The sequence below is a fragment of the Triticum urartu genome, chromosome 2A (assembly GCF_056163025.1).
Source record: "Triticum urartu cultivar PI428250 chromosome 2A, HENAU_Tu73, whole genome shotgun sequence".
Lineage (NCBI taxonomy): Eukaryota > Viridiplantae > Streptophyta > Magnoliopsida > Poales > Poaceae > Triticum > Triticum urartu.
Window position 1 is genome coordinate 714,080,361 of NC_141874.1, and position 18,971 is coordinate 714,099,331.

Genomic DNA, 18,971 nt, shown 5'->3' on the forward strand with positions numbered 1-18,971 from the left:
GCCTCTTGCACCGTCGCCGCCTCTTCTCCACCACGCAAGGACGGCGCCCAACCGCCGGCCGACGCGCCCTCGACCTCGTCTTCCTCCATATTTTCCCCTACAATCTCCGCCCTAGAACCGGCAGAACCCTAGCTCCTAACATGCTTACTGTTGACGATGCGCCGCCGGGGATGCGTGCGCACGCGGGAGTTGCCGCCGCTTGGGACGTGGACTCACACGGGAGTGTCCCCCGATTCAGTTCCGTCGTAGCCTCATTCGTACGTATGCTTTGATCTGTTTTCATGTTCTGTTCTTGGGCCTTCGTGCTTGGTTCTTGGGCGTTCGTGCTCTCTACAACCCCTTTCTAAGCCTTTTGGTTGACTATAGGTATGAACTATGGGTGCAGACGTTGGACCCAAAAAGCTGCAGTAACAGAGATAGATGGGTATCAATCACTTCAATTTGTTGACGAGGTATAAGACGGCTACACACTGACTTTTTATTTCTGGTTAACACCAATTAGTTGATTGCGTTAATTACCTATATTTTTATTGGCTGCAAAAGTTACAACTTACTAATCTAAGGTTGTAATGCATGAAGTTTACTGCCCGTGCATGGTTGAAGACACAAACCAGGAACATTGTATGAAAAAGAGAGGACCAAACAAGTGAAATATTGCATTACAGATTTCAGAAATGCAGAAAACAAGATGAATTTGTTTATAATAGTCTCATCATCTCATGTCTGTGGGAGCATAGATGGAGCTATATGCCTTGACCAATTTCCTAATAACACAATTTTTCCCGAGTACTATGGCATCACGGTTAACAAAAGTGATGTTTGCACTCGGCTCTGGAACAAACAGATTTCATAATAGGTGTTTTACTGAGCAAGGAAACTGATTTCAGAAACCAGAATTTCGATTGTTGACAATATATGTGGTCAGGCAAGATAGCATCAAAACAGTTTGAAAGTTAGTGCATTCTTTATCCTTAATCATACATGTCGACCAGTCTATTTTGTTGTTCCTAGATTTCCTAGCTAAATGTGTATAGTTCCTTTCGATCAGCTAAACGTCAATATGTTGGATGATGTTGTGGAGAGGGCCACCGAGAGGGGGGTTGCATTGCCAAAGTAGAAGGTGGCCATCGCCTTGACCTGACTGGGCCTCCTGACCTTTCACAACGCTCAAATAGGAAACACATGTTGGAGAAGGAGACCACAGGCTAATTGGAAGCATCAACTATTTGTTAGCTATCAATCTTGTCCTTTGAGCATATATACTTTATTTCTTAAACCATTATGCATGAGCTTTGCAGGATGATTTGGATGAGTGGATCAGAGGACGGCATGAGTAGGTATTTCCATTCGATCATACCCAAAATGATAATGTATACCCTCACTTAAGATGATGGCTCTTCTACTCTGCTAACATAACATGCATGTGCTTGTGTGGAGTGCCTGCAAAATTAATAGCTCAAGTCTCTCAACACACAGATGTGGAGAGGCTTCTCCTAGCGGTCATTGCAACTGTGATATGCATTTCCTTGCTTTCGGCTCTGATCAAGTTTGTAGCGTCTGGGAATGTGCATATGAAAATCCACACGTAATTGTATTGTAATGCGATATGGTTGTTATATTGTTTTCGCACTGGTTTCTAGAGATGTTCAAGTTATCTCATATACTATATCGAATTATAATGGATAAGTTAGTGTACATACTGATTTGAAGATCCTTTTGATGTCATACACATATTACTGCAGGACCATAGCGGACCATTGCAATGCGGCAAATCAAATTTTAATACTCAGCACTCTTCTATGTGGATCAGTAAGTTGTTTATCTACTTTCACTTTTAAATTGCTTGTTGAAGACACTTGATTCACTTTGTGCCTGTTACTTTAATCTTGCTAAGTGCATACCAAAAAAATTCTACTTGCCCCTTGTCATGCACAAAATCGAATTAACATTGCAAATTACTTTACGCGAATCTGATCCTATAGTTAAATATTATTTGGTCTAAGAAATGAGATGAAGTTTGTCCCTAGAATATATAATGGACTGAAAACAAAACCCAAGATGTGGCAATTCAAACACCCAAGAGAAATTACTTGCATACCTTGTTGAGATGATCTTTTTAAAGTTTCTGCGTTTACCAGCTTGGTGAATGAGTCACTTGAGCTCATGGTACTTGTCACACTTCTCACTCCAACTGACTTCTTACTCCTGAAAGAAAACATAATTGAAGGTCACATAGTATACACAGGAATAAACACATCATTCATCTACTTTATATTTCCTAGATTCAGTGTAGTACAAAGGTATAACCGAAAAAAGTAAATGTGCCGAGTCAAGAATAAATGCAAATAGAGAGAATAGTACAAGACAGAGATCGCCTAAGAAGTAAGACTGCTTATGAATTGTGATTTGTGATAGAAGAAAAGCAGGTAGGTATGCAGGGATGATTTAATTACAGGTGAATAACCACATGATGAAGAATATATTTTAGTAGAGATGAAGAATGCCTACATATGTAGTATCAGTCCTTTATTTTATCCATTTTAGTAGGGATGAAGAATATACCAGGGGAAACGAGAAGCTTTTTTTTTGGCACATGCTAACTTTGTAAATGCTTAGCATGCAAAACATAACAGGAAACATATAATGTCGATGTGTTCCTGCTTGTTACAGTAAGTCCAGGTGTAGAATTAATATTTATTTAGACTCTACTGGATTAATAGTACATGATTGAAATGCAACTCATGGGAGTTTTGACAGCCAACATCCCCTGCTCCTGTATTTTTAATAAGACCAACATCTACAATGTGAGCAGCATGATTTTGTTCTCTCCTTGTCTTGGCTACTGACCAGGGGATCAAAGTGCAACCATTTACTTTAATTTCCTTGTAGATAGCATGGAGTATGGACAAGTTTGGGCCCGTGTCTAGGACTGCGGAGACCACCACAGAGGCATCTGATTCCAGTATGACAGTATCTTCAGAACATCCAGGCAAGAATTGGCTTTAACTTCTTCAAAATCAAAATGAGGTATCTTTAGTATCTTCAGCCACAATACGACCTGCAGGAAGACCGCGGGTGGAGTGTGCTTGAACGGCAGCTTGGCCACCGGCTGCACGCCCTTCCAGACGGCCAGGCAGAGATTCTTCGCCTCGGCAAGCGCCTTGGCCTGGAGCCATGCCAGGTCATCGTCGCCGAAGATGGACGCCGGCAACAACATCGATCTCTGTGATACCGACATAGTTGGTTGTGGAGCGAGACCGTGGCGGGGCGGCACGTCAATCTATGTGATACCGACGGTGTTGGTTGTGGGGCAAGACCATGGCGGGGCGGCGCGAGGCCATGGTGGGGAGAGGACATGGGTGCGAGGCCATGGAGGCTGGTGGGAGAGGAGGTCGGCAAAGCAAAGCCGTGGTGGGGAGAAGCGACTTGTGTGAGCGACTGCTGTGTAGTGAGGGGGCTACCCGTACGGCGAGAGCGTTACGGTGAGGTACCTGTACATATAGGAGTGGCTACCTGTATGGCGCCAGCAGTCCTAAATACGCCAAACAAGTGATCTAGACGTACCACATGGCACATGTGGCCAACTATCCATGGCACATGTGGCCAACTATCCAAGTTAAGTTGATGATGAGTATGATCTAGACATGAGCCCGTGTACATAAGATCTAGATATATGGAAATCTCACAAATTCGGAGAGACCATCTAGCGTAATTCTCAATTTTGGTATTGGTGGTGCCATTATTATTCGAGATTATTTTGATGTTAATTTTTTGTCTTTTGAATTTAAAATACTTGAATCATGATCTGGGTGCTTCTTCTTGATCTGGTCGGTGAGTGAGGATGTAAGAAACAGGGACATAGATGCACATTGGGCTTAGAATTTAGGGAGATAGAAACCATCTAACTACCCTAAAATAAATCTGAACCCTTATAATGAAGCTTGATGACCGTGCAGATGAATCTGAATATTTAATTATCTTATAATTATGCATATGATGATGGAGCAGCTATTTGGGCTGATCTCCTGCTGTTCTAGCAAAGTTTGGTTTAGTATTTTGTTTTTCTCTATGAAAGATCAAGTAGTCTGATACCGAGCTCCTTCTTTTATAGTAATCAAATTTTGAGTTTGCAATGATTGTTCGTGCCTAATTGGCAATATATATTGGCAACAAATTATTTTTGTTGTCAGACAAAGGGCATGACGGATGGCACCAGCAGAAAGGTGAGCGCCGGTGGAGATAAGCGAGAAAAGGAGTAGCGCGAGGCGGTAGACACCCTTCAAGAGGATGAGAGGGACCGCTGCTGGGGGATGGTCCTAGGTATCTTCTTCTATCTCTGGATCCTATAAACTATATATCTCTCTAATCTGCGTTGACACGTAGTAGTGGCGGGTACAAGTGTGTGGCTGCTCCAGTGCCGCCGCATGCCCCAGTGTCGCCTAAACATGGATGCAGGTGGATGTGGGCACCGTGGCCGCCACCAAGGATGTAGGGGTCCCGCCACAACCGGCGAGGACGCGGTAGGCGTGCCGAAACTGTAAGGACACGGGAGCCGTACTACGGCCTTAGTGTTTTTCCTAATTTCTTTAGGTATGTGACGTCGATTTAATATTCACATATATGCTGAAATTCTGACACCAAAGAACCAGCTGTGGAGTTATATGAAATTTCTTGCTAAAGCTATACCATTCTTTTTAGTACTGACTAATCACTGGTACGCGTCGGTGCTATACAAACGGTTTTTTAACCCCTTTCCGTGACGGCGTTCGGAACCGTCACCTAGTGAGTGTGGGCGATAGGGGGGGTCCTTCCCACACGACCCAGAAACCGTCGAGGATATGCCCTCCTGGCACACACGCTCGGCAAAATGCAGTCGTGTGCGACCGGCGAGCACTCAAATACAGAAATACGTATAGTAGTGCTAAAAAATACAATTATACAGGCGAAATCATTTTTGGTCGTAAGTACATCCCACACAGTCAGTCACCGCTAAACGTTTTCGTTCGTATATACATCCCACACAGTCACTTCAAAGAAAACGTTTGCGCAAGGTGGCGTAACGCAAACAGTTTTGAAGAGAATGTCGTGTGTGATTGTTCATTGATCCAACACGGTTTATTCCTAGAAACTGTGTGCGTTGCCTGAGGTCATAGCCCATGTTGTTTTCTCAATAACCATTTGCAATAGGAAAACCGCTGATTGGCCAATTAGCGGGCTAATTGCCCTATTACTAATAATCCATTTACTAATCTAATTGACATTCATATTAAGCATATAATATATTCCATTTCCATATTAAGGAAGCAGGATTTCATAATTGAAATACATCGGAGTACAACATGATATAGCTTCAGCACTCAGCTAGCCCATTACACAACTGCACCAGCAGCAAGTTTCACATGCAACATCTAGAATCTTTTGAAATTAGCATCATAGATGGTACATAGAGAGATGCATCTCATCTGGAAAACTGCTGAAGCGGAAGGCGAATATTGAGCCTTCATTCATGTTGAAGGTCTTTGTAACTTTAGGCCAGTGCCTGTGGATGATTGACCGTCCATCCTTCGACCTCTTCAGAAACACTTCAATATTGAACCGTGGGTGTTGTATGAAAACTTTCCTCGCCTCCTGACCACAGAGGTGGTTTGAGAGGTAATCATCAGTGAAGCCGGGAAACAAGGATGTGCATAAATATCTTCTCTATATTGGAAATGGGGAAAAGGAATAAAAAAGGTAAGGTATAATAGTTAGTACCATCTTGTAAACCTCAGTGCTTCCCATTGTTTTCCTGCAACACATATAAGGTAGTTAGTCATCAGGTTAAGTAAGGGTTCGCATGCTATCAGTAAAATATGTTGATGATAAATAAGCACATTGCAGATTCATCAGATTTATTCAAGCCACATGGAAAACCCATTTATCCAAACCAAGCATGATTAAGAACTAGGAAATATAGCACTTGTATATGTTTCTCATGTATTAAATGCAGCCAAATTCGATTTATTCCTCACATGGTATACAATAACAGAATGCGGCCACAACAATTGAACATCGCATTGCAAAATTGAACCAAGCAATTAACTAAACACCACAACAAATGAATCAAACGTTAACTGAGCACCACATTGCACAATATAACATACTCCTAATAGAAGATCAGACAGTTAACCAAACCAAGCATGCTTAACAACTTGGAAATATAGTAATTGTAATTTTTTCTCATGTATTTAGTACAGCCAAATTCGATTTATTCCTCACATGATATACAATAACAGAATGCAGCCACAACAATTGAACATCGCATTGCAGAATTGAACGAAGCAGTTAACTAAACACCACAACAAATGAACCAAACGTTAACTGAGCACCACATTGCACAATATAACATACTGTAATAGAAGATCAGACAGTTAACCAAACCAAGCATGCTTAACAACTTGGAAATATTGCACCCTGAAGAATTGAACATCACATTTGCAGAATTGAACCAAACAGTTAACTGAACACCACATTGCACGACATATAGAACATATACACTATAGAAGAAGATTGCATGGTAAAAGTAGATAGCACAATTCACTAGAATTTGTTAAGGAAAGGCAGTAGCTAGCAAACTGAACATGGGTCATAGTGAGCTAATAAGACAAGCTACTCCTCATTGTCGGAGATATCGATGACGATTGGCTCCTTGGACATGGAAGAGGGCGAGGCCTCTGCATAGTGGGTGCCCTCGTTGTAGCGGTGAGTTGCCTGAGCCGCTCCAGGCACCAACCTGCTAGCTCTCGAGATGAGGTAAGCACGTGCACGCTGAGAAAACATCTCGTAGTCTTCGTCGAAGGCACCGACAGTGGCCTTGATAAAACGCCACGAACTATCGTTTAAATCAGCCAACCGCATCGTGGCATCGGCGCAAGCGTCAACGGTGGCCTCGACGGCGAGGTGCTCCTCCAAGATCTGGGGGTCGGCACGAATGGCAGCCATCACGACCTCATCCACGCGTGCGGCCGCGATTTGCTTCTCCGCTGACAAATGCTCCTTGAGATCCTAGCTATACTGCGTGCACCATGGCTTAGGCCAGAGCTTATTGATACGTCTCCGTCGTATCTACTTTTCCACACACTTTTGCCCTTGTTTTGGACTCTAACTTGCATGATTTGAATGGAACTAACCCGGACTGACGCTGTTTTCAGTAGAATTGCCATGGTGTTATTTATGTGCAGAAACAAAAGTTCTCAGAATGACCTGAAACTTCACGGAGATTATTTTTGGAAATAATAAAAAATATTGGTGAAAGAATCAATGTCAGGGGCCCCACACCCTGGGCACGAGGGTGGGGGGCGCGCCCCCTGCCTCGTGGGCCCCCTGGAGCTCCATCGACCTCAACTCCAACTCCATATATTCATGTTCGGGGAGAAAAAAATCAGAGAGAAATATTCATCACGTTTTAAGATACGGAGCCGCCGCCAAGCCCTAAACTCTCTCGGGAGGGCTGATCTGGAGTCCGTTCGGGGCTCCGAAGAGGGGAATCCATCGCCATCGTCATCATCAACCATCCTCCATCACCAATTTCATGATGCTCATCGCCGTGCGTGAGTAATTCCATTGTAGGCTTGCTGGACGGTGATGGGTTGGATGAGATTTATCATGTAATCGAGTTAGTTTTGTTAGGGTTTGATCCCTAGTATCCAATATGTTCTGAGATTGATGTTGCTATGACTTTGCTATGCTTAATGCTTGTCACTAGGGCCCGAGTGCCATGATTTCAGATCTGAACCTATTATGTTTTCATGAATATATGTGAGATCTTGATCCTATCTTGCAAGTCTATAGTCACCTACTATGTGTTATGATCCGGCAACCCCGAAGTGACAATAATCGGGACCACTCCCGGTGATGACCTTAGTTTGAGGAGTTCATGTATTCACTCTGTGTTAATGCTTTGGTCCGGTACTCTATTAAAAGGAGGCCTTAATATCCCTTAGTTTTCGCTGGGACCCCGCTGTCACGGGAGGGTAGGACAAAAGATATCATGCAAGTTCTTTTCCATAAGCACGTATGACTAGTGGAATACATGCCTACATTATATTGATGAATTGGAGCTAGTTCTGTGTCACCCTATGTTATGATTGTTACATGATGAACCGCATCTGGCATAATTCTGCATCACTGATCCAATGCCTACGAGCTTTTCACATATTGTTCTCCGCTTATTTACTTTTTCGTTGCTACTATTACAATCACTACAAAACCCAAAAATATTAATTTTTCTATCGTTACCGTTACTTCCATATTACTTTACTACTAAACACTTTGCTGCAGATACTAAGTTATCCAGGTGTGGTTAAATTGACAACTCAACTGCTAATACTCGAGAATATTCTTTGGCTCCCCTTGTGTCGAATCAATAAATTTGGGTTGAATACTCTAGCCTTGAAAACTGTTGCGATCCCCTATACTTGTGGGTTATCAAGACTATTTTCTGGCGCCGTTGCCGTGGAGCATAGCTCTATTCTTTGAGTCACTTGGGATTTATATCTTCTGGTCACTATGAAGAACTTGAAAGACGAGAAAACAAAGATTTATCCCTCAACTACGAGGGGAGGTAAGGAACTGCCATCTAGCTCTGCACTTGATTCATCTTCTGTTTTGAGTAAGCTTGCGACACCTAAACCTGCTGCTGCTATTAATTCTGATATGTCGCATGTTATTGATGATGCCACTTCTGCTATGCATGATACTTATGATGAAACTATTTCTATGCTTGATACTACTATGCCACTTGGTGAATTTCTTGATGAACAACTTGCTAGGGCTAGAGAGAATGAAATTATTTAAACTGATAATATTCATGAGAGTGATGATGAAGGCTCTTCCAATAAATATGAATTACCTGTTGTGCCTGAGGGCTATGTTATGGATGAAGAAACTACTAGAGACTTTCTTGCTTGCAATGATAGAAGTGATCTTAAGAAATTATTAGCTAAGCTGAAACAAAAAAAACACTGAATGCTAGAATGAAATATGATCCTTCTTATGCTACTTCACCTATCTTTGTTACTAATAAGGATTATGAATTCTCTATTGATCCTGATATAATCACTTTGGTTGAATCTGATCCTTTCTATGGCTATGAATCCGAAACTGTTGTGGCACATCTTACTAAATTAAATGATATAGCCACCCTGTTCACTAATGATGAGAAATCTCGCTACTATTATATCCTTAAGATATTTCCGTTCTCATTAAAGGGTGATGCTAAGATATGGTTTAATTCTCTTGATCCTGGTTGTGTGCGTAGTCCCCAGGATATGATTTATTACTTCTCTGCTAAATATTTCCCTGCTCATAAGAAACAAGCTGCTTTAAGGGATATATATAATTTTGTGCAAATTGAAGAAGAGAGTCTCCCACAAGCTTGGGGGAGGCTTCTCCAATTACTTAATGCTTTGCCTGATCATCCTCTTAAGAAAGATGAAATACTTGATATGTTTTATAATGGACTAACCAATGCTTCCAGAGACCACCTGGATAGTTGTGCTGGTTGTGTTTTCAGGGAAAGAACACCAGATGAATCTGAAATTCTATTGAATAATATGTTGACCAATGAAAATAATTGAAAACTTCCTGAGCCAGCTCCTGAACCAACTCCTAAGCCAACTCCGAAGAAAATAGGTGTTCTATTTCTCAGTCCTGAAGATATAAGAGGCAAAGAAATCTATGAAAGAAAAGGGTATTAAAGCTGAAGATGTTAAGAATTTACCTCCTATTGAAGAAATACATGGTCTTAATTTACCGCCTGTTGAAGAAATATAGATCTTAATTCATCACCTATTGAAGAAACACATGGTCTTGATAACCCGACACAGGTGGTAAAGGTAAATTCTCTCTATAGATATGATAAAGCTGAAATCCCTCCTACTAAGTTTGCTAGCCAATGTTTGGATGAGTTTGATAACTTTAGGGTTAAGCAAGAAGACTTTAATGCTTATTTTTGTAGACAATTAAAACAAAATGCTTATATGATTGAACACTTGGGTGATTATATGTCTAGAGTTAAAGGTGAACTTCAACTCATTAGTAAACATGCTTCTGTGGTTACCACTCAAGTAGAACAAGTACTTAAATCTCAGAATGATTTGCTTAATGAATTGAATAGTAAAAATAATGACTATGCTGTTAGAGTGGCTTCTAGAACTGGTAGAATGACTCAGGAACCTTTGTATCCTGAAGGCCATCCTAAGAGAATTGAGAAATATTCTCAGAGAAATAATTTAGATGCACCTAGTCCTTCTAAAAATAAGAAAAAGAAAAATGTTAGGACTTTGCATGCTTCTAGTGAACCTATTGCTGAACCACCTGAGAATCCAAATGATATTTCTATCTCTGATGCTGAAACACAATCTGGTAATGAACATGAACCTAGTAATAATGCTAATGATGATGCTCAACCTAGCAATGATAATGATGTAGAAATTGAACCTGCCATTGATCTTGATAACCCACAATCAAAGAATCAATGTTATGATAAGAGAGACTTTGTTGCTAGGAAACACGGTAAAGAAAGAGAACCATGGGTTCAGAAACCCATGCCTTTTCCTCCCAAACCATCCAAGAAAAAAGGATGATGAGGATTTTGAGCGCTTTGCTGAAATGATTAGACCTATCTTTTTGCGTATGCGTTTGACTGATATGCTCAAAATGAATCCTTATGCTACATACATGAAAGAAATTGTTACTAATAAAAGAAAGATACCGGAAGCTGAAATTTCCACCATGCTTGCTAATTATACTTTTAAGGGTGGAATACCTAAGAAACTTGGATATCCAGGAGTACCCACTATACCATGCTCCATTAAAAGAAATTATGTTAGAACTGCTTTATGTGATCTTGGAGCCAGTGTTAGTGTTATGCCTCTCTCTTTATATCGTAGACTTGATTTGGATAAGTTGACACCTACTGAAATATCTTTGCAAATGGCCGATAACTCAACCGCTATACATGTCAGTATTTGTGAGGATGTGCCTGTTGTGGTTCCAAATGTTACTATTTTAACGGACTTTGTTATTCTTGATATTCCCAAGGACGATAGTACGTCTATTATTCTTGGAAGACCCTTTTTGAATACTGCAGGGGCTGTTATTGATTGCAACAAAGGCAATGTCACTTTTCATGTTAATGGTAATGAGCATACAGTACACTTTCCGAGGAAACAACCTCAAGTCCACAGTATCAATTCTATTGGAAACATTCCATCGATTAATTTTGGAGGTTTTAAATTTCCTCTTCCTACTGTCAAAAAGAGATATGATATTCTTATTATTGGGGATGTGCATATCCCCGTTGAGGTAACATAGTATTATTCAAAATTTCTCCGGTTTCATATTATTCGAAATGAGTTTGTTAACAAGACCTGATCAACCTTGTTAGTGGATTCCTTTTGATGAGCATGAGATGGATGAAACTAGAAGGCACAACCTTCTGTATCCTCTTTTTACTTTCTGTTATTTAGTTGAAATAAAGTAAAAATAATATTTTTCTGTCTGTTTTCTAAATTATCCGTGCAATATAAAAATACCCTGAAAATAAAAGTTCTCCAAATGCCCTGCCAATTTAATATGATTTTTTCTGAAATATTTGAGAATATTTGGCACTGAGAACACAACAGGGGGAGCAAGCACGTGGGCACGAGGGTCCAGGGTGCGCCCACCCCCCTGGGCGTGCCCCTGCCTCGTGGGCCCATGGTGGCTCCCCTGCACACCCACACACTTCTTCCTCCCAAAAAAATCACCAACCAGATCAAGCACAAGTTCTAGCTCATTTTGCTGCGATTTTCGATCTCCTTTCTCAAAGCACCTCTCACAAAACGGCTTTAGGGGATTGTTCCTTGGTATGTGACTCCTCCATTGGTCCAATTAGTTTTTGTTCTAGTGCTTTATTCATTGCAAATTTGTGTTGCCTAGGTAACCATGTTCTTGAGCTTGCATGTCAATTTTATATGGTTCCAAGTTGTTCTAATGCATGATATAGGCTCTAGGCACTTGTAGGAGTAGTTGCTATCAATTTTGTTGAGCTTGGTTCACTTTTATTTGAAGTTACTAAAAATTTCAGAAAATGATGAAGAGATTTTTGAGGGGTTCGTCGAGCCGAAGCTCGAAGGAAAAACAAAGTGAAGAAGAAGAGAGGCCCAAATATAATCTGCCTCGTACCGCGGAAGTTTGGCCGCGTGAATGGCCTTGTGATGATTTCTTGAGAGCAGCCGGGATTTATGATGATTTTTATGAATTGGTTGAGAATGCAGGCCTCACCGACTTCCTCCGCAACCAACACGAACAGTATCTCTTACTCACCAATACCTTTGGGCAAAATTTTCATTTCCATTCTAGGAGGTCACCACCTACGGTGGATTTTTATTTATATGATGAGTATAAGGAGATGGCCCTTCATGAATTCTATAGAGTTTCCAAGTTACCTTTTCCGGGTATCATAGAGGAACCACATAGTAACGATGTGGAGGGGTTTATTGATATAATTGTTGTAGGGGAAACGGGGAAAGTTTCCTCACTAGCATACATTTTCCTGTTTTACGTTACTTTGCTATATTTGCTAGTAGATGCATAATTGGTCGTGGGAACTGTGGAAACCTGAGTGTCCCTGATATTATTATTTTGTTCCATACCTTGTTTCGAGATGACACATTTAGTATGGGCGCTATTGTTGCAAAGCGGTTAAATCTTAACCATACTAAGGGCCCCATCTTGGGAGGCATCTTCGCCTCGCGCCTCGCTGCACATTATAACATACCTATTAGGCACTATGAGAAAGAAGAAAAGTTGCTGCCTACTGCTTATTTAGATTATAAGAGTATGGTAGCGCATGATTTTATTGTTAAGAATAGGGAAAGGGAGCTTAAATATAAACTGTTATTTGATAAAAATCACCCTGAGACTATTACCTTGCCTACTTCTTCCTTGTTTGATTTGTTTGCAGGCAAGTATCTCGTTCCGCTAGCGGCCATCCACGCCTATAGGAACCCTACATCAGCTACAGAGCCAGAGCCGGAACCACAAATTGATCCTCCACGACAGTCTAATTACCAGTGGGATCCGGAGGCGATTGCCAACCAGTGGCAATTTGAGGCTTCATCTCAGTACAATCCCAACTATAACCTTGGATATCCGCCAGGCCATCCGTGGCAATAGACCAACTTAGGCCAAAAGCCTAAGCTTGGGGGAGTACGTATCTCTCACCCACATTACATTCATATTTACACACTCATTGCTAGTTGTCGGTGCTCATACTCTTTCACTGTAATATCCATGCTAGTTTATTTTCCTTTTTATGCTTTCTTCTTGTGTGTTTGATAAACCTTAAGAAAAACAAAAAAAATAATGGTAGCTTTCAGTTAGTTTACTTTTCTTGCTTGTAGTAATAATTGAAAGAAAACCCAAAAGATTTCCCATCCTTCTTTTGCTTGTTGGGAGCTTTCCTGTGTAAATAGTTTCATTTCATTTCTTTTCTTTGGGGGTCTATAGGAGAAGACCATGATTACAATTGTTGAAGTGGCTCTTATATGCATTATTGTTGATTTAACCAAGAGCCCATATTGCCTTGTCTTCTCCTGTTTATTGAATGCTCGCAGATTCCATCTTAGTCCAATGCACGTGCACTATTATTATTATTCACATCGTTCGGTCGTGCAAGTGAAAGGCAATTATGACGATATATGATGCAATGATTGAGATGAGAGAAGCTGGTATGAACTCGACCTCTCTTGTTTTTGTAAATATGATTAGTTCATCGTTCCTGATTCAGCCTATTATGAATAAACATGTTTGCAATGACAATTAGAGATTATAGTTACTTATTCCATGCTTAATTAGCTAGGAGTTTATAATGGTTTACCTTGCGTGCCAACATTCTAGTAAAATGGTTGTTATGTGGTATGATGGGGTGGTATCCTCCTTTGAATGATTCAAGTGACTTGACTTGGCACATGTTCACGCATGTAGTTGAAACAAAATCAACATAGCCTTCACGATATTTATGTTCATGGGGGATTATATCCTACTCATGCTTGCACCCAATGTTTATTAATTTTAATGCATGTTCATGACTGTTGTCGCTCTCTAGTTGGTCGCTTCCCAGTCTTTTGCTAGCCTTCACTTGTACTAAGTGGGAATACTGCTTGTGCATCCAATCCCTTAAACCCCAAAGTTATGCCATATGAGTCCACTATACCTTCCTATATGCGGTATCTACCTGCCATTCCAAGTAAATTTGTATGTGCCAAACTCTAAACCTTCAAATGAAATTCTGTTTTGTATGCTTGAATAGCTATCAACTAGGGCTGTCCGTATCTTCCATGCTAGGCGGGTTATTCTCAAGAGGAGTGGACTCTGCTCCTCACTCACGAGAAAATGGCTGGTCACCGGGATGCCCAGTCCCATGCTTAATGCAACTCAAATCAAATTAATTGCAAACAAAACTCCCCCGGGACTGTTGTTAGTTGGAGGCACTCGTTGTTTCGAGCAAGCCATGGACTGATGTTTGTTGGTGGAGGGGGAGTATAAACTTTACCATTCTATTTGGGAACCGCCTATAATGTTTGTGGCATGGAAGATATCGCCATCTCTTGGTTGTTATGTTGACAACGAAAGTATGCCGCTCAAAATATTATTTATCTCTATTTCAAAATCGAGCTCTGGCACCTCTACAAATCCCTGCTTCCCTCTGCGAAGGGCCTATATATTTACTTTTCATGTTGAGTCATCACCATCTTATTAAAAAGCACCAGCTGGAGAGCACCGCTGTCATTTGCATGCATTACTATTAATTTATATTGGGTATGACTATGACTGGATCTCTTTTACCATGAATTACAATGTTTAGTCAGTCCTTGATCTTTAAAGGTGAACTGCATTTATGTTTTGTGGTCTCAGAAAGGGCTAGCGAGATGCCATCTTGTTATATCATATTATGATTGTTTTGAGAAAGTGTTGTCATCCGAGATTTATTATTATTGCTCGCTAGTTGATTATGCCATTGACATGAGTAAACATGAGACCTAAATGTTATTGTGAATATGGTTAGTTCATAATCTTTGCTGAAAACTTGAATGCTGGCTTTACATATTTACAACAACAAGAGCAAACAGAGTTTGTAAAAGTTTTTATTTATCACTTTCAGTTTATCAACTAAATTGCTTGAGGACAAGCAAAGGTTTAAGCTTGGGGGAGTTGATACGTCTCCGTCGAATCTACTTTTCCAAACACTTTTGCCCTTGTTTTGGACTCTAACTTGCATGACTTGAATGGAACTAACCCGGACTGACGCTGTTTTCAGCAGAATTGCCATGGTGTTATTTATGTGTAGAAACAAAAGTTCTCGGAATGACCTGAAACTTCACGGAGATTATTTTTGGAAATAATAAAAATATTGGCAAAAAATCAATGTTAGGGGGCTCACACCCTGGGCACGAGGGTTGGGGGCGCGCCCTACCCCCTGGGCGTGCCCCCTGCCTCGTGAGCCCCCTGGAGCTCCATCGACCTCAACTCCAACTCCATATATTCATGTTCGGGGAGAAAAAAATCAGAGAGAAAGATTCATCGCATTTTACGATACGGAGCCGCAGCCAAGCCCTAAACTCTCTCGGGAGGGCTAATCTGGAGTCCGTTCGGGGCTCCGGAGAGGGGAATCCGTCGCCATCGTCATCATCAACCATCCTCCATCACCAATTTCATGATGCTCACCGCCGTGCGTGAGTAATTCCATCGTAGGCTTGCTGGACGGTGATGGGTTGGATGAGATTTATCATGTAATTGAGTTAGTTTTGTTAGGGTTTGATCCCTAGTATCCACTATGTTCTGAGGTTGATGTTGCTATGACTTTGCTATGCTTAATGCTTGTCACTAGGGCCCGCGTGCCATGATTTCAGATCTGAACCTATTATGTTTTCATGAATATATGTGAGTTCTTGATCCTATCTTGCAAGTCTATAGTCACCTACTATGTGTTATGATCCGGCAACCCCGAAGTGACAATAAGCGGGACCACTCCCGTTGATGACCTTAGTTTGAGGAGTTCATGTATTCACTATGTGTTAATGCTTTGGTCTGGTACACTATTAAAAGGAGGCCTTAATATCCCTTAGTTTCCGCTAGGACCCCGCTGTCACGGGAGGGTAGGACAAAATGTCATGCAAGTTCTTTTCCATAAGCACGTATGACTATATTCGGAATACATGCCTACATTATATTGATGAATTGGAGCTAGTTCTGTGTCACCCTATGTTATGATTGTTACATGATGAACCGCATCTGGCATAATTCTCCATCACCGATCCAATGCCTACGAGCTTTTCACATATTGTTCTCCGCTTATTTACTTTTTCGTTGCTACTGTTACAATCACTACAAAACCCAAAAATATTACTTTTGCTATCGTTACCTACCATTACTTCCATATTACTATGCTAATAAACACTTTGCTGCAGATACTAAGTTTTCCAGGTGTGGTTGAATTGACAACTCAACTGCTAATACTTGAGAATATTCTTTGGCTCCCCTTGCGTCGAATCAATAAATTTGGGTTGAATACTCTACCCTCGAAAACTGTTGCGATCCCCTATACTTGTGGGTTATCACTTATTTGGTGGAGGGGTCAGTGATTTGGGTGGAAGGTGTCGCGCTCGCGTCGGCGGCCGGGGCATGTGGGATGTGGAAGGAGGAGGAGGATGGGGGTCAGGTGTGGATTACCTGCCTGGATAGGCAAGGCCGAGCAGCGTGAAGGAGGGTCGCCAGCGAGGAGGCGACGCTGCAAGCAAGGAGTGAAGGTTTCAACTTGAAAAGGAAGGAGGAAATAGGGGAAATGTGGCTTTTGGTAAGGGGGAGGGGACGCGGAGGTAGATATTTCCACGGAAGCCAAAAATTTGGAATTGCTTCAGCGAAAAAACTGGCATGCAAAGTGTCATCAGACACGGTCCCTTATTCAGAGCGGGCTTTGGACTGTAGTGGTCGCACCTTCTCGCGTAAGCCGTATGCGTACTATACTCCGACGGTGCTCCAAGATATTTTGTGCTGCATCTCACATGGTTGGTTATAATAAACTGTGTGGGATCTACTTGATTTTTCATCTTGATTTGAATTACATAATGGGGTCACAACGGCCATGGACGGTGTTTGAATTGCTAGACCTTTTATCTGCAGTGAACATGCAACTATATGTGTGTCATAAAAGAATTGGAATTATGCAGGGTTCATTTGGACATTTTTATGCATTAACTGAGTTCTCAATGCATTTATGTGCATAATTCAAATTTGAACTACATGCACATGCTCCAGTGCATATAAATTGGTTGAAAAATCAAATCTTTGTCCTTGCGTGCATGCTTAGGTCCCATGCAAGAAATGGGAATGAATGTCAAACACCCTGACACCGTCACTCGGCCGCAAACATTGAGATACCTTGTCTTTAAATTCTAGTAAATCCAAAACTAATCTGAAATTCATGAAACTTGGCATGCTATCATGGAGCGGCATCAACATGTCATGGTAAATTTTTGTCCCATTTGGGGCAGGTTTGAGTATATGCTTCTCACAAACCAGAGCTTCTCACAACAAGCATGATAGTTTCGCTAGGGAACGCCCCACCTTTGGGGATGAAACGATATCCATTGCCTCTTATTGCTTTCAAGAAATTTCTCATGTCAACATAGAACAACAGGAGTGTTGTGTTATTTTTTGTGATTTTTCGAGGTTCGTTTGGACATTTTTTATGCATTAACTGAGTTATCAATGCAATTATGTGCATAATTCAAATTTGAACTAAATGCACATGCTCTCTAATGCATATAAATTGATTGAAAATTCGAATCTGTGTCCTTGGTTGCATGCTTCCAGTGCAAGAAAAGGGAATGAATGTCAAACACCCTACCACGGTCACTCGGCCGCAAACATTGAGATACCTGGTTTTTAAATTCTAGTAAATCCAAAGCTCTTCTGAAATTCATGAAACTTGGCATGCCATCATGGAGCGGCATCAACATGCTGTGGTAATTTTTTTGTCCCATTTGGGGCAGGTTTGGGGATATGCTTCTCACAAACAAGAGCTTCTCACAACAATCATGATGGTTTCGCTAGGGAACGCCCCACCTTTGGGGATGAAACGATATCCATTGCCTCTTATTGCTTTCAATTTTTTTCTCATGTCAACATACAACAACAGGAGTGTTGTGTCGATTTTTGGGATTTTTCGGTGTTCATTTGGACATTTTTATGCATTAATTGAGTTTTTAATGCATTTATGTGCATAATTCAAATTTGAACTACATGCACATGCTCTAATGCATATAAATTGGTTGAAAAATCAAATATGTGTCCTTGGGTGCATGCTTAGGTCCCATGCAAGAAATGGGAATGAATGTCAAACACCAGGGCACGATCACTCGGCCGCAAACATTGAGATACCTGGTTTTTAAATTATAGTAAATCCAAAACTCATCCGAAATTCATGAAACTTGGCATGCTATCATGGGGCGGCATCAACATGCCGTGGTAAATTTTTTGTCCCATTTGGGGCAGGTTTGGGGATATGCTTCTCACAAACCGGAGCTTCTCGCAACAAGCGTGATGGTTTCGGTAGGGAAGGTCCCACTTTTGGGGACGAAATGATATCCATTGCCTCTTATTGCTTTCAATTTTTTTCTCGTGTAAACATAGAACAACATGAGTGTTGTGTCAATTTTTGGGATTTTTTGGGGTTCGTTTGGACATTTTTATGCATTAATTGAGTTGTTAATGCATTTATGTGCATAATTCAAATTTGAACTACATGCACATGCTCTAATGCATATAAATTGGTTGAAAATTCAAAAATGTGTCCTTGGGTGCATGCTTAGGTCCCATATAAGAAATTGGAATGAATTTCAAAACCAGGGCAACGTTGATTGCCGGTAAAACATTGAGATACTTTG